This window comes from Somniosus microcephalus, chromosome 3 (genome assembly GCF_052327205.1).
Source record: "Somniosus microcephalus isolate GS21.2 chromosome 3, FLI_Smic_1.0, whole genome shotgun sequence".
Classification (NCBI taxonomy): Eukaryota; Metazoa; Chordata; class Chondrichthyes; order Squaliformes; family Somniosidae; genus Somniosus; species Somniosus microcephalus.
In genome coordinates, this window is record NC_140989.1 from 328,269,344 (window position 1) to 328,280,441 (window position 11,098).

The window sequence follows — 11,098 nt, forward strand, 5'->3', positions numbered from 1 at the left end:
AGGGATACATACGACCATGAAGTGTCATATCAACAACACAAAAGCCGGAGATTCTGGTATTAAGTGATGACTGGGCCATTGCAATTGCCTGGTCCGATGGGAAGACATGTAGTTTCAATTTCGCAACAATCTGTTCCTTAATGAAACTATCAGTACTTCCTGAGTCAATTAAGGCATCTAAGGTATGCCCTTTAATTGAAATTTTTGTGGCTGCCTGAGACAGGTTCTGTGGGCAAGCAGCTGTAATTGGTGTCGTTGCACAGAGAGTGGCTAAAACTCTCGGTGTGCTTCTTCGGGAGAGAGCTCGAGAGGAAGCTTGATAGGTCCTAGCTGGAGCATCTTGATAGGCCCTAATTGGGGCAGTTCGGTAGGCCTTAGCTGGATTGGCCCTCGTAGAGGCCCTTGATAGGCAAACTTTAGCAAAGTGTCCTTTTTTCCCGCAATAACTGCAGATTGCATTGCGAGCAGGGCAGGTTTTCCTAGGGTGAAAAGCATCTCCACAAAAGAAGCATTCCTTCCTAGATTGCCAAGAGGCTGCTAAAGTGGGGTCGTCCTCCTCTTCTTCATCAGAATTATCAGAATTAGATTCCCCCATGATAGGGTTCACCTGAGACCGCTTGAATTGTCTGGTTGCAGCTACAGCAGCAGATCGAGATCTGGGCAGCTGATAGAGGTCTGCATTTCTCTTTGCCAAATCCAGTGAACAAGCTAGTTCAAAAGCTTTTTGTAGCTCAAGTGTTTTACTTTCTAGTAGACGCTGGCGTATAAATGGAGAGGCAATCCCGCAGATGAAAGCATCACGAATCATTTCTTGGCGGTACAGCTCAGCTGAGGCTGCCTGAAAGTTACAATCTACGCTGAGCCTGCGAAGTTCTTGCAGGAATTCGTCAATTGATTCCCCTGGCCCTTGTCGGGCTGTGGCCAGTAGATGTCTAGCATAGACCTCATTTGGGGTCTTCGCATACAGTTTCTTAAGTGCCCGAATCACCTCTTCGTAATTATCCCAGTCATCAACATATTCGAACACTTTTGGGGTCACATAATTGACAAGTATCTTCAATTTAGCAGGAGCATCCACTTTACATTCATCCAGAAAATTCTCAAAAGTACGATACCAATGCTTCCATACCCTGCCAGCTGCTGGTGTATTCGGGTCCAAGTCCAGACGAATAGGTCTAAGGATTTTCTCCATGATGGGTGGTTCCCTGGATCCTTAACTTCCGAGTTTGTCTGAAGGTCTAGTATTTGTCAGTGTAAATACTAAGTTACTTAAATTGATGTAAGAAAAAGGAGACTTACCATCAAGTAACTTTAAAGTAAGCTTTAAGTAACTTATAAACACACTATATACAAGAGAGGTCTTTACCATGCCTCTGGTAGAAGCCTCTTACAATACTGAACAGACCAGTATTTATACCAGTCCAACAGGAAGTGACATTTACAGGAAGTGAGGTAATTACACAGTTCATAGTTCATAGTTCATAGTTCACAGGAAGTGATGACATAACTTCCCGGAAGTTAGCATTTTTATCACAAAGCTCCCATTTCATTGGTGTTCACTTTCCAAGGTTAGAAGCTGTTACTTACTGCATTTGGAAGACAGATTGAGCTTTATGCAGCTTGCAAGTGTTTGGAGCTAACTCTGTATCCAATGTCACCTCATTGGAACAACCTCCATCACCATTGACAGATTGTTTCTGTCATCTCAACCTCACCTGCCATCTATTCCATCAGCATCGTTGCCCTTGAAGAAATTTCACCTTGGTTCTCAGAATCCCACCACGATCAGCCCAACACCAGCAGCACCAGGCACACCAGCAGCAACAACAGCAACACCAACCTTCTCCGCAATCAGCTGATGCTGCACAGGATATGACATCAGCGCCCAATCACATTGCTGCCTGGGACGCCAGGGATGTCCTCACCATAGCCAGATTTGCTTCACTTGACGCTGTACACCCTGGCTGCCACATGATGCACCAGGTTGGCACCACCTCACACCAACACCATAAAGCATCCCTACAATGTCCAAGCCATTCCTTTCACACTCATCACCATTGCAGGGGTTACCGTTATGTCCCACCATTTAGTGCAACTCACGAAGCCACTTCCAAAGGTGCACACACATCTGTCCAAGAACGCAAAGTGTTGAAAATAAAGATTTCAATGTTTGATAACACATTGACAGAAACTTCACATGAACATTGGCTAAAACACCCAAGTGCCTACCCTTGTGTGCTGTTAGTTGGTATGATTGGACTAGGGTGAGGGTGAGTGTGAGGGATGGCTAGTGAGATGGGAAGTGATAATGTAGATAGAGAGGGATGGGTGGAGGTGCAAGATAAGTTGGAGTGAGTAAGGATGTGCAGGAGTAGGGTAGGGAAGGCAGAGTGATGGGGATTTGATGAGTGGCACAGCAGGATGAGATTGAGTGTGGCTTTGCAGTAACGTTTCGTGATCTAATGAGATCATTGAAAGGTTTGCACCACTGCAGCCTGGCCCTCCTGACGACATCCCTGCTTGTGTCCTTCTGTGCAATGTGCAACCAGGCTGCATTGGTCTCCTGGTGAGGTCTCTTCCACCCATTGGAAGGGAAGAGAACCTCACTGCGTGCTGTGACTCCCTCCATAAGCATATGGAGGGATTCTTGGGAGAGCCTGGGTGCAGCCGTGCACCTTTGTGCAGTGCTTGTCAGTGTTTGCAGCACCTCAATGCTGCAGAACAATGACAGCACAACTGTCAAAAACAATTTGCGCATGGTCCCTTTAAGGAAACCAGCTGATGATGCATCAGCAAGTGATGTCATCAGATCCGCTTCCTTCAATTGGCCGGGAAACATGCTGGGCTGGCTTAACAAGCCCAATCAGCGTAAAACTCTTTTTACAGGACGGGATGAAGCCACACCGGACCCGCCTTGGAAGATGAAATCGCGGCCAATGAAACTGTCGGATTGCCGTAAAATCCCAACTGGTTTACTAATGTCCTTTAGGGAAGAAAACCTGCTGTCTGGCCTATATGTGACTCCAGTCCCACACCAATCTGTTTGACTCATAACTACCCTCTGAAGTGGGTTAGCAATCCACTCAGTTGTACCACCACCTTCTCTGGGCAACTAGGAATGGGCAATACATGCTGGCTTGCCAGCGATGCCCACATCCCAAGAGTTAATTTTTGAAATGTGGTCTAACCAAGGTCTTGTGCAGGGCAAGATGGTGCGCTTTGTTTTAGATTGAATAGTCCTATTAATACAACCTAATGCCCTTTTTGGTTTGGTTACGGCTTCTCGGCATTGGTCATGAACCTTTAGTGAATTATGGATTAAAACACCAGGATCCTGTTCACTCTCAACTGATTTCAATTTTGTTCCATGTAAAGTGTAAGTGCACTTGGTGTTGCTCCTGCCCAAATGCATAACACTGCGTTTATTTAGGTTAAATACCATTTGCCAGAGTCTGGCCCATTCTCTCAGCGCATCTCCTTCACAATCCTAACACTCGCACAAATTTTCAGATCATCCGCGAACTGGCAGGCCATTCCCCCAACCCCCTGACCTATGTCAATTATGAAAATAGTAAAAAGCAGTGGTTCTAACACCTGTGGGATATCACTCGTAACTGGCCTCCAGTCCAAGAGGAAGTCGATGAAATTGCTAGGTCTGGTAAACAAAGCATTTGCAACTTGCTTTATGTATCGCTGCACAACGGATTGGCTAGTGTTAGTGGTGTTTGCCGTGGCAGCCTGGAATGACTTTGTAGCGTAAAAGTTCAGGGCAGTTGTGAACTTTATAGGCATTGGAGGTGAATGTAGGTTGGGTTGCAGCATGTGGTATAATTCATTGATAACTTCCTTTATCAATGGAAGTGCAACCTCTGCAGATACTGGAAGTTGGAGCTCCTTGGTCTGTATATAGTCATGTGGGATACTGTCAGGTGGGTGCTGTGCATCTCCAGTGTTGCATGACTGCCCTGGCATCCCTCTGTTGCTCCTCTTCATCTTGCAAATAACAAAGATGGAGGTGTATTCCCAGTGGGAATCCCTTTGTGCCTTCTGTGCTGGGGGAAATAGCAACTGCACAACAAAGACACAAAGGTTAAACGTAAAGCTCTTGTTAACACCAAAAATATCACCAAAATTGCCTGAGAAATAAACTTTCTATAAATTCTTAGTGGGTATTTGTGGGCTCTTTAAATCCATTTCTGCTTTTCCTCTAATGCTTAACAACTCTGGGTGCCCATTTTATCTCAATGAGAACTGACTAGATACAACTGAGGCATAATACGCTCTGCCAACTGCTGGGCATGATGGTGAAAAGTGGACAAAACGTGGGAGGCAGTTTAGCGTAATGGATCCCTGGCCTATATTTTGTCCTAGCCAACCTGAATACTGCCCAAAAATCAGGAGAATGCAGAAAATCTAGACTTTGCTGTTCTTAATAAAAAAAAATTTCCATTTGAAGGATCTTTGCTTTATTCTTTTCATATGTCTATATTTGCTGATGCATTTTTATTTCATCCTTTAGATAACTGCCTGCTCATGCTAGCTTGTAAAAAAGCCCTGTGCTCTATCTTACAAAAGCTCCTTGCCAGCTCTATTCTCTGTGTGAGCTTGTCTGCTTGACCTCACATACACACTCAGAATATTAGAAGAAATATTTTCACATAAAAGGTTATTAAATCATTGAATGCTTTATCACAGGGACTAGAACATAATTTAAAAGAGAGCATAGAATGACACAAAGAAATGGGATGAGAGTAGGGGCTGGATTTTGATACTGGAGGCGTGTAGGAGGCAGAACTACAACTTTTGGGGTTCTAGTCCCGCCTCCATTGAGTTGTGGCCAACCCACTCGATTTTCACTTGATTGACCTTGTTGAGCCCGCCCAGCAGGCCAATTAAGGGCCACCCGGCAACAGGTGATGTCACAGATTGACATTTCATCTGTCAAGAGCTTTTGACACATGAAATATCAGCGTTTGACAGCTCTTTGAAGCTGCCAAACACTGACAATCTGTACACGAAGTTAATTCCTTCCTCTCAGGCTGATTTAGAAATCTCTCCAGAACAGAAAGCAGAATGCTGCAGATTTTGACAGCTCGCAGCCATTCTGCTTTCTGTGCCGGTGAGATGAGGGACTCCCGAGAGCTGAAGGAAGGAAGGCTGTAAAGGTAAGTAAAGGTAAGTAAAACTTCTTTAAATACTTTACACACACCAAACACACTTACCTCTGCACTCATACACCCATCACTCACCTGAACACCGGACATCTCGAACCCTTCAGCCCGACGGTCCGTCTCGCTACCTTGGCGTGGTTTGGAGCCGTCGGGAATCCCACACTTCAGCAATAAAAATAGGGATTAGGCTAAAAACTGCCTGGTAACTACCTGTTAACAGGCAGTTAATTGGCACTAATCCCCTTCCCGCCTCAGGGAGGCGGGTCCCAGCACAGGTCGGGTATCCGCCTCCTTTGAAACTGGCATGGAGGCGGGTTGGGGGCGGGCTGGGTTCGTGCTCCCCGATTTTGAGATTTTAACCCCCCACACGCCTCCAATCCCGCCTCCACGGCCCAATGAAAATCCTGCCCTAGATATCTGAAGATTTAGCATCAGTACGGTCAAGATAGGCTTTTATGCTGCAATTTCTATAATTCTATGATCTCCACTCCATATGAGCTTATTTGTTCAACAATTTTGTCTGTTCCATTATATATATGAACTTGCCTACCTTAAATCCAGGTTTTCCCATACTATGGGGTAGATTTTCCCGAACCTGTCGGGAAGAAGGCGGGACTTCAGCTTTCGGGTTTTTGACCCGCCTACATCGACGTCCGGCCAATCTGCGTGATTTTCCCTTGATTGACCTTGTTGAGCCTGCCCAGCAGGCTCAGCAGGCCAATTAAGAGCCACCTGGCAACAGGTGACGTCACAGACTGCAATTTCATCTGTCAAGATTTCTTGATAGATGAAATATCAGCGTTTCACAGCTGTATGAAGCTGTGAAACACTGACAGTTTGAGTTCTAACATGAGTCCTTCTGCACAGACTCAGTTAGAACTGTCACCGGCACTCAAAGCTGAAGGCTGTCACTTTTCACAGATCGCAGCCGTTCAGATTTAAGTTCCGGCTGAGTGATGCGCTCCCGATGGCTACAGGAAGAAAGGCTGTGAAGGTAAGTACAGGTAAGTAAAAGTTCTTTACACACTTTAGACACTTACCTTTGCACTCATGCACCCATCACTCACCTGAGCACCGACATCGCGACCCCTCCAACTCCTTCAACCCGACGGCCCGCCTGCTCTAACCTGGCGTGGTTTGGAGCCGTCGGGAATCCCACACGACACCCCTCAAAATAGGGATTAGGCTAAAAACTGCCTGTTAACTACCTGTTAACAGGCAGTTAATTGGCACTAATCCCTTCCCGCCTGGTTTCGGCGGGTCCCAGTGCGGGGCAGGTACCCGCCGCCCCTGAAAGTTGCGTGGGGCGGGGTTTTGGGCGGGATGGTGTTGGGACCCCCAAATTCAGGATTCCCCCCCCCCCACATGCCTGAAACCCCGCCCGACGGCTCGGGGAAAATCGGGGCCTATGTTTTGATTTGTTGCACTTATGTAAATGGCTTTGCTTTGTGCACACTGAATCTCATGTTGCATTCATCAATTAGCCAGCTCATTTGTGCTACCAAATCTCACAATCATCTTTTTCTGTGGTTCCATTTAGTTAGTAACCAATTGTTGTAATGACTGATTAAAACTCTCCTGGTAGCACACGTTTGCTCTTTAATTTCAGCCTTTGGATTTGTGGAAGTCTTGGCTGGTGTTCCAGCATCTAGTGGTTTGTTTTCAGGTAAGCTATTCTGCTGAGCATTTTGGACAATTCATCTCATCTAAGTTTTGAACAGATGCCAATAGACTCAGTGAAGGTTTCTGCTCTGGAACATTTTACATTAATTCTGAAATTGGCCTCTTACCTGTTGATTTACGGAACACTGAGATTTCTGTGGAACCATCTGGCACTGTCTTTATTAGCAAGCAAGGAAAGAGAGAAGCAAGTCTATTACTTCCTCCTTTGTGAGTTGGATTGAGGTCTGAAGTTATTAATTGCCCTTTGAGTTTGGAGCCTGAAGTTATTAATGAGTCTGTGGAAATGTTCTAAATCATTGTGATAAATGATCTTGTGTATGTCTTACTTAAATCTCCCACCAGCTTTTTGGGGTTTATGGCAATGATTTCCCCGATGATTCCAAAGTAACGGAGATATATGTCTACTGCAATGGAGGAAGCTAGCAACCCATTGCTAAACCATTAGGTTGTCTGTGTAAGTAGTTACTACATGAGAAATAGGGTACTGGACAGGCAAAATGTAAGAGGCATTGTAATGAAGGTATAATGTTTTTCTGTTAGATTTGCACCCGCTTTGAGTATGTTTTCTATCACTGAGATGACTTCCAAGGCTGGGGTATTTGTATGCAGATTTGTTACAGCTTTGGAACCTAACTTATGTTTGGATTCTGCTTCAACACTGTGATGCTTGGCATGAGTTTTGTTCGATTCTGGATTTTGAAATTTGATCCCCGATTTTAATTTGGGGCGAGCTTGACACAACCAAACACAAACCGCCTGCAGTTGAGGGGCAAACTGCTCCCAGAAAAACATGGTGCCACTGAGGCACTTTCTCTCTCAAGGGGCAGGCTAGTATTGCCAAGAAAGGTCTTTGTTTTTGGCATTTCAATAAAAACAGTTTTTTGCTGTTTCTGTATTCGCTGCAGAATTTGTTAATATTTTACAGAGTGATAGAGGCACTATTTAGTACTGTGCCACCTGCCCGTTTACAATATGGCTTATTTGGGGGCAGACAAGGGGAAACAGCCAGCCCAAAACCCCTCCTCGACAGCTTGCAGAGGTTATTCGCCGGGACATCTCCTGAGCCACTAACACCTCTTTCCCTACCACAGATTAAGGAATCCCCTCTCCATGACCGTACAACTGCTCAATGCCACCTGCAATAAAAGAGAAGCCTCACAGTCAATCCAGCACCCTCCTCCTATTCCTATACCCACACTTGATATCCCTATTCTCCTACCTACTTTTTGGCTTCTTACCAGCTCCATCCAAGCCAACCAGACTGTAGGGGCATCCAAACTGCTGCTTGGGGTGCTGCTGCCATCCCAGCCATGGCACAGCAGCACAGGGGATTCAGCCTCTAAATAAACCTGAAGACCACTGGTATGAAATGTACAATTTCTGGCACACACACATTAATTTAAAAACTTACCATTCTTCCTCAGACAGTGCCAAGATAATAATCTTGTCATTTGCGCAAAACAAATCCTGGCTCTCCCATGGGGCTTTAACTATGTCTGCCCCTTTAACAACATTGCTGCCTTTAAGGCACAGGATGTACCCAGATTATCCTTGTTATGTATTGTGTGTTCTATTGTGTGTTCTCCTTCCACCTGTGGTGGCGCTGTCACAGGAGATAAATGGTTGGGTATTCTCTCTGTTAAGTTTTAGCTCTCTTTGTTTGGAACTTTCCAGAACTTCCTTTCCTTCCAATAAAGCACTTCATGTTTGAATCTCTGAGTTCTGAGTCCTAAATTGTGTCTAGTTAGAAAGGTACCGACACAACAAGTGGCAACGAGGAGCGGATGAATCTGCGTACGTTACGGGTGCAGTGAGTAAACAGAAAATTTAATTTGAAACGTGAGATGGCTACTATATTACGAAACATCGGTGATTTTGATGAAAATGTGGAGCAATGGAGTGCATATACGGAACGTTTTGACTATTTTGTATTGGCGAATGCGGTGGCAAATGAAAAGGTCGTGCCTACCTTTTTGAGTGTAATCGGGCCGAAGACTTTCAATTTACTCCGCAGCCTCGTGCAGCCAGATAAGCCAGGAACTAAAACATATAAGCAACTAGTGGAAATTCTTGGAGCACATTTTTCACCAAAACCTCTGGTTATTGCTGAGAGATTTAGATTTCACAAACGGAATCAAGAGGAGGGGGAATCAGTGACGATGTTTATTGCTGCTTTAAAAAGGTTGTCGGAACACTGCCAGTTCAAGGAGGTGCTGAATGACACCATTAGAGACAGACTTGTGTGTGGTCTGCAAAATGCAGCCACACAGAAGCGCCTTCTTACCGAGGACAACCTTACTCTTGAAACGGCCATTGAAGTTAGTGTCTCCATGGAGATGGCGGAAAAGGAGACTCACCAGTTGAGTTCAACAGGGAGAGTTCACAAGGTGTCGTCTGAGCCTAAAGGTGCGCGGAACAGCACATGTTACCGTTGTGGGAAAACGGGCCATCACGCTAATGACTGCTGGTGTACCGAGCTGGAATGCCGAAATTGTGGCAAAAAGGGTCACATTGAACGCGCCTGTAGAGGTAAAAAAAGAACAGACAGAGCTGGGAAGCATGGAAGCAAAATGTCTGTATTTGGACAAGAGAGGAAAAAGAGTGTTCATTCAGTGCAGTATGATGGAACAAGCAAAACAGAGGGAGCGACACCTCTGAGGAGGAAGAGGTGCACATACTGACGGTTGCAGGTGGTTCAAATGACTACTGGGTGTCACCACTGGTGGAGGGACAATCAGTGCGGATGGAGGTGGACACAGGCGCGGCTGTGTCCCTTGTTTCAGACACTGTCTACAACAAAATGCTAAAGCATCTTACCCTTCAGCCAACAAACATTGTGCTAAAGACGTATACCGGCGAACCGGTGGCCATGAGAGGCGCCATTGAGGTGACAGTTAAATTGAACGGACAGACTGCAAAACTGCCACTATATGTGGTAAAGGGAAATTACCCATCGCTACTGGGACGTGCGTGGCTAGAGAAAATCACGCTGGACTGGCCTGCAGTCCGCATGATGTCAAAAGGGGAGTCAGGTCTGACTGCAGTGTTAAACAAACATGCAGAACTCTTCAATGGGGAACTTGGGAGCATGAAAAAGATTAGCGTGAGACTGGACATTAAACCTGACAGCAAGCCGAAGTTTCACAAAGCCCGACCTGTACCCTATGCAATTAGGCCAAAAGTTGAGGCTAACTTGGAGGCCTTAGTCGAGAATGGAGTCCTGGAGCCTGTGAGCGTGAGCAAATGGGCCACACCCATTGTTCCTGTCCTGAAAAAGGATGGATCTGTTCGAATCTGCGGGGATTTTAAAGTGACTATTAACCCGGTGCTGTCTGTGGAACAGTACCCTCTTCCCCTCATTGATGATCTTTTTACGGGCCTGGCCGGAGGGCAAAAGTTCAGCAAAATAGACTTATGCCAGGCTTATCTACAAATGCATGTTGATGACAAATCAAAGGAGCTGCTGACAATTGTGACACACAAGGGGCTATACAGGTACTGCCGCCTTCCATTTGGAATTATGTCGGCCCCTGCTCTATTCCAAAGGACAATGGATCAGATTTTGAGTGGACTGCCAGGAGTCCAGTGCTATCTGGACGACATCCTTGTTACTGGGACAAATGAGGAGGATCATCTTCTGAACTTGGATGCGACACTAGAATGACTGAAAGAGTATGGACTCAGAGTTCGTAAAGACAAATGTGAATTCTTTCAGTCTTCAGTTGAGTACCTGGGGCATGTGATTGACGCTACTGGCCTGCATAAGGCGCCACCAAAGGTCAAGACGATCGTGGAGGCCCCAGCACCCCAGAATGTGAGCCAGTTACGTTCATTTCTGGGGCTACTTAACTACTATGGGAAGTTTATTCCAGACTTAGCAACATTGCTGAAGCCGTTACATCAGTTGCTATGTCAAGGCAAAACATGGAAATGGACTGAACTGTGCAACGAAGCTTTCGCCCAAGCAAAGAAAGCATTGCTGAATTCGGAGGTCCTGACACACTTCGACCCAAAGCTACCCGTGCAGCTAGCATGTGATGCATCACCATATGGTGTGGGAGCAGTCATATCCCACATCATGCCTTCGGGTGAAGAGAAACCTATCACCTTCGCATCACGCACCTTGAACAAGGCCGAGAGTAACTATGCGCAGATCGAGCGCGAGGCCTTGGGAATCGTTTTTGGAATTCAAAAATTTCATCAGTACCTGTTTGGGAGAAGGTTCACACTCCTGACAGACCACC